This window comes from Carcharodon carcharias, chromosome 2 (assembly GCF_017639515.1).
Source record: "Carcharodon carcharias isolate sCarCar2 chromosome 2, sCarCar2.pri, whole genome shotgun sequence".
Classification (NCBI taxonomy): domain Eukaryota; kingdom Metazoa; phylum Chordata; class Chondrichthyes; order Lamniformes; family Lamnidae; genus Carcharodon; species Carcharodon carcharias.
In genome coordinates this window covers 236,864,823-236,870,822 of record NC_054468.1, presented here as the reverse complement: position 1 = coordinate 236,870,822, position 6,000 = coordinate 236,864,823, and positions in this window count along the sequence as shown.

The window sequence follows — 6,000 nt, the reverse complement described above, 5'->3', positions numbered from 1 at the left end:
TGCGTCTAACCATCAAGGTCAGGGAGAATGTTTAATGATTCACAGAATAAAATCAACACAAACACCAAACCCCAGAGAGGGACTGATAAAGCGCCGGGGGAATTACTTATGATTCCGAGGTTGGGGGGTGGGGGGGGGGCCGAGGTGGGTGGGGGTGGGGGGGGGGTTGTTTTTTTTAAATAAAAAAAAATTCAGGCCAGGATTTCACTTCCTCCACCTTCAAATGTTCGCTTGAAGTTTTTGTTCTGCTGCTCGAAGTCTTGCTGCTTGAGCTGAGCAGATTTGGGGGAGATTTTTTTTTGGGGGGGGGGGTGGGGAAGTGGGGGAAGGTGGTGGGGGGGGTGCAGTTGTTGAGGGAGCCGGATTTCTATTGCAAGCTCCAGCCGCCCTCCTCCCTGTCACCCAGCCAGCGCTGGGCAGGGAACTCGCTGCATCTTCCGTGCGATCCGTGTTCTGCTGTGTACTTTCCATCGAATCCCCTCCCTCTGGTCTTGTTCTCTGCTGCTGGGTGTTCATGGTGTACGTGCCAAATCTCACATCCCAGCCCCCACCACCACCACCACCCCCACCCCTCCCTCCTCCCTCTCGCAGAGAGAACAGAATGTGAGTTGGATGAAAACTCAGCGGGAGGACACGAATTCGCACACGGAGGGAGAAACCCAGCACTTGGCCGGAGTCTCTCTCTCTCTCTCTCTCTCTCTGTGGACAGGGGAACTTCTCCCCCCCCCACCCCCAAACCCCCACATTCACACCAACCCCACCCCCCCTCCACCTCACCCCCACCACCTGTTCCCCCCATGCCCCCCTCATTTGCTGAGTTCCAGAAATGAGTTCAACATCCGCATATCTATCAGCTTTAACCAGAATAAATCATTTAACAGGAGCGTCATAAAGTTAAAAAAAAATACATATTTATATATATATATGATTATTGAGCCACGTCACGAGATAGACAGATAACCAAAAGCGTCAATGAAAACAAACAAACACAAACACACACACACACACAAACACTGCGGATACTGCAAATCCCAAACAGAAATCAGAATTAGCTGCAAAAATTCAGCAGGTCAGACAGCATCAGCGGATAGGAAACCAGTTGAGGTTTCCAGTCAATGAATTGACCCTTCCACAGCACCGGGTGTTACAGCGGATCTTAGAGGGGACAGATTTAAAGTGGGGGGGGGGGGGTGGGATTGGAGAGCTCAGGGCCCAACTACCCTGAGAGTGCAGCACTCCCTCAGTACTGACCCTCCAACAGTGCAGCACTCCCTCAGTACTGACCCTCTGACAGTGCAGCACTCCCTCAGTACTGACCCTCCAACAGTGCAGCACTCCCTCAGTACTGACCCTCTGACAGTGCAGCACTCCCTGAGTACTGACCCTCTGACAGTGCAGCACTCCCTCAGTACTGACTCTCTGACAGTGCAGCACTCCCTCAGTACTGACCCTCTGACAGTGCAGCACTCCCTCAGTACTGACCCTCCAACAGTGCAGCACTCCCTCAGTACTGACCCTCCAACAGTGCAGCACTCCCTGAGTACTGACCCTCTGACAGTGCAGCACTCCCTCAGTACTGACCCTCTGACAGTGCAGCACTCCCTCAGTACTGACCCTCCAACAGTGCAGCACTCCCTCAGTACTGACCCTCTGACAGTGCAGCACTCCCTCAGTACTGACCCTCCAACAGTGCAGCACTCCCTCAGTACTGACCCTCTGACAGTGCAGCACTGCCTCAGTACCGACCGACAGTGCAGCACCCCCTCAGTACTGACCCTCTGACAGTGCAGCACTCTCTCTGGACTGACCCTCTAACAGTGCAGCACTGCCTCAGTACCGACCGACAGTGCAGCACCCCCTCAGTACTGACCCTCTGACAGTGCAGCACTCTCTCTGGACTGACCCTCTGACAGTGCAGCAGGCCCTCATTACTGAGTCTCCAACAGTGCAGCACTCACACTGGACTGACCCTCTGACAGTGCAGCACTCCCTCATTACTGAATCTCTGACAGTGCAGCACTCCCTCACTATTGACCCTCTGACAGTGCAGCATTCTCTCTGGACTGACCCTCTGACAGTGCAGCACACCCTCAGTACTGACCCTCTGACAGTGCAGCACTCCCTCAGTACTGACCCTCTGACAGTGCAGCACTCCCTCAGTACTGACCCTCTGACAGTGCAGCACTCCCTCAGTACTGATCCTCTGACAGTGCAGCACTGCCTCAGTACTGACCCTCTGACAGTGCAGCACTCCCTCAGTACTGACCCTCTGACAGTGCAGCACTCTCTCTGGACTGACCCTCTGACAGTGCAGCACGCCATTCGTACTGAGTCTACAAAAGTGCAGCACACTCTCTGGACAGACCCTCTGACAGTGCAGCACTCCATCAGTACTGAGTCTACAACAGTGCAGCACTCAATCTGGACTCACCCTCTGACAGTGCAGCACTCACTCAGTACCGACACCCTGAGAGTGCAGCACTCTCTCTGGACTGACCCTCTGACAGTGCAGCACTCCCTCAGTACTGAACCTCTGACAGTGCAGCAATCTCTCTGGAATGACCCTTTGACAGTGCAGCACGCCCTCAGTACTGAGTCTCCAACAGTGCAGTACTCCCTCAGTACTGAGTCCACAACAGTGCAGCATTCAATCTGGACTCACCCTCTGACAATGCAGCACTAACTCAGTACCTACTCTCAGACAGTGCAGCACTCCCACAGTACCGACCCTTTGAGAGTGCAGCACTCTCTCTGGACTGACCCTCTGACAGTGCAGCACTAACTCAGTATTGTGACTCCAACAGTGCGGCACTCCCTCAATACTGATCATCCAACAGTGCAGCATTCCGTCAGTACTGACCCTCTCACAGTGCAGCACACCCTCAGTTCTGACCCTCTGACAGTGCAGCACACCCTCAGTACTGACCCTCTGACCGTGCAGAACTCCCTCAGTACTGACCCTCCGACAGTGCAGCACACCCTCAGTACTGAGTCTCCAACACTACAGCACTCTTTGTAGACTGACCCTCTGACAGTGCAGCACTCTCTCTGGACTGACCCTCTGACAGTGCAGCACACCATCAGTACTGAGTCTCCAACAGTGCAGCACTCTCTCTGGACTGACCCCCTGACAGTGCAGCACTCCCTCAGTACTGACTCTCTGACAGTGCAGCACTCCCTCAGTACCAACTGACAGTGCAGCACTCCCTCATTACTGACGCTCTGACAGTGCAGCATTCCCTCAGTACTGAACCTCTGACAGTGCAGCAATCTCTCTGGAATGACCCTTTGACAGTGAAGCACGCCCAAAGTACTGACCCTCTGACAGTGCAGCAATCCCTCAGTACTGAGTCTCCAACAGTACAGCACTCTATGTAGACTGACCCTCTGACAGTGCAGCACTCTCTCTGGACTGACTCTCTGACAGTGCAGCACACCATCAGTACTGAGTCTCCAACAGTGCAGCACTCTCTCTGGACTGACCCCATGACAGTGCAGCACTCCCTCTGGACTGACCCTCTGACAGTGCAGCATTCCCTCAGTACTGAGTCTCCAACAGTGCAGCACTCCCTCAGTACTGATGCTCTGACAGTGCAGCACTACCTCTGTATTCTGTCTCCAACATTGCGGCACTCCCTCAATACTGACCATCCAACAGTGCAGCACTCCCTCAGTACTGACCCTCATACAGTGCAGCACACCCTCAGTGCTGACCCGCTGACAGTGCAGCACACCCTCAGTACTGAGTCTCCAACAGTACAGCACTCTTTGTAGACTGACCCTCTGACAGTGCAGCACTCTCTCTGGACTGACACTCTGTGTGCAGCATACCATCAGTACTGAGTCTCCAACAGTGCAGCACTCTCTCTGGACTTACCCCCTGACAGTGCAGCACTCCCTCAGTACTGACTCTTTGACAGTGCAGCAATCTCTCTGGACTGACCCTCTGACAGTGCAGCACTCCCTCAGTACTGAGTCTCCAATATTTCAGCACTCTCTCTGGATTGACCCTCTCACAGTGCGGCAATCCCTCAGTACTGATCCTCTGACACTGCAGCACTCCCTCAGTAGTGACCGTCTGACAGTGCAGAACTCAATCAATACCAACCGACAGAGCAACACTCTCTCAAAACTGACTCTCTGACAGTGCAGCACTCCCTCAGTACTAACCCTCTGACAGTGCAGCACTCTCTCTGGACGGACTCTCTGACAGTACGGCACCACTTCAGTACTGACACTATGACAGTGCAGCGCCCCTCAGTACCAGCACTCTGACAGTGCAGCACTCCCTCAGTACCGACCCTCTGACAGTGCAGCACTCCCTCAGTACTGACCCTCTGACAGTGCAGCACCCCCTCAGTACTGACACTCTGACAGTGCAGCACTCCCTCAGTACTGACCCTCTGACACTGCAGCACTCCCTCAGTACTGACCCTCTGACAGTGCAGCATTCCCTCAGTACTGAGTCTCCAACAGTGCAGCACTCTCTCTGGACTGACCCTCTGACAGTGCTGCACTCCCTCAGTATTGAGTCTCCATCACCACGGCACTCCCTCAATAATGACCCTCTGACAGTGCAGCACTCCCTCAGTACTGACCATCCAACAGTGCAGCACTCCCTCAGTACTGACCCTCTCACAGTGCAGCACTCCCTCAGTACTGACCCTCTGACACTGCAGCAATCCCTCAGTACTGACCCTCTGACAGTGCATGTCTCCGTCATTACTGACCCTTTGAATGTGCAGCACTCGTCAGTACTGGCCCTCTGACAGTGCAGCACTCCCTCAGTACTGACCCTCTGACAGTGCAGCACTCCCTCAGTACTGACCCTCCAACAGTGCAGCACTCCCTCAGTGCTGACCCTCCGACAGTGCAGCACTCCCTCAGTACTGACCCTCCGACAGTGCAGCACTCCCTCAGTACTGACCAACAGTGCAGCACTCCCTCTGGACTGACCCACTGACAGTGCAGCACTCCCTCAGTACTGACCCTCTGACAGTGCAGTACTCCCTTATTACTGACTGTCTTACAGTGCAGCACTCTCTCTGGACTGACACTCTGACAGTGAAGCGCTCCCTCAGTACTGACACTCCGACTGTGCAGCACTCCCTCAGTACTGATCCTCTGACAGTGCAGCACTCCCTCAGTAATGACCCTCTGACAGTGCAGCTCTCCCTCATTACTGACCCTCTGACAGTGCGGCACTCCCTCCGTACTGATCCCCTGATAGTGTTGCACTCCCTCAGTACCGACCCTCCAACTGTGCAGCACTGCCTCAGTACTGACCCTCTTACAGTGCAGCACTCCCTCAGTACTGACCCTCTGACAGTGCAGCACTCCCTCAGTACTCACCCTCCGACAGTGCAGCGCTCCCTCAGTACTGACCCTCTGACAGTGTGGCGCTCCCTCAGTACTGATCCTCCAACAATTCTGAGCTGCATCAGTCCTGATCCTCTGATAGTGCAGCACTCCCTCAGTACTGTGTCTCCAACAGTGCAGCACTCTCTGTGGACTGACCCTCTGACAATGCAGCACACCCTTAGTACTGAGTCTCCAACAGTGCAGCACTCTCTCTGGACTGACCCACTGACAGTGCTGCACCCAATCAGTACTGACCCTCTGACAGTGCAGCACTCCCTCAGTACTGAGTCTCCAACAGTGCAGCACTCTCTGTGGACTGACCCCCTGACAGTGCAGCACTCCCTCAGTACTGACCCTCTGACAGTGCAGCACTCACTCAGTACTGATCCTCGGACAGTGCAGCAGTCTCTCTGGACTGACCCTCTGACTGTGCAGCGCTCCCTCAGTACTGAGGCTCCAACAGTGCAACACTCTTTCTGGACTGACCGTCTCACAGTGAGGCACTCCCTCAATACTGACCCTCTGACAGTGCAGCACTCCCTCATTACTGACCCTCTGACAGTGCAGCACTCCCTCAGTACTGACCGACAGTGCAGCACTCCCTCATTACTGACTGACAGTGCAGCATTCTTTCTGGAC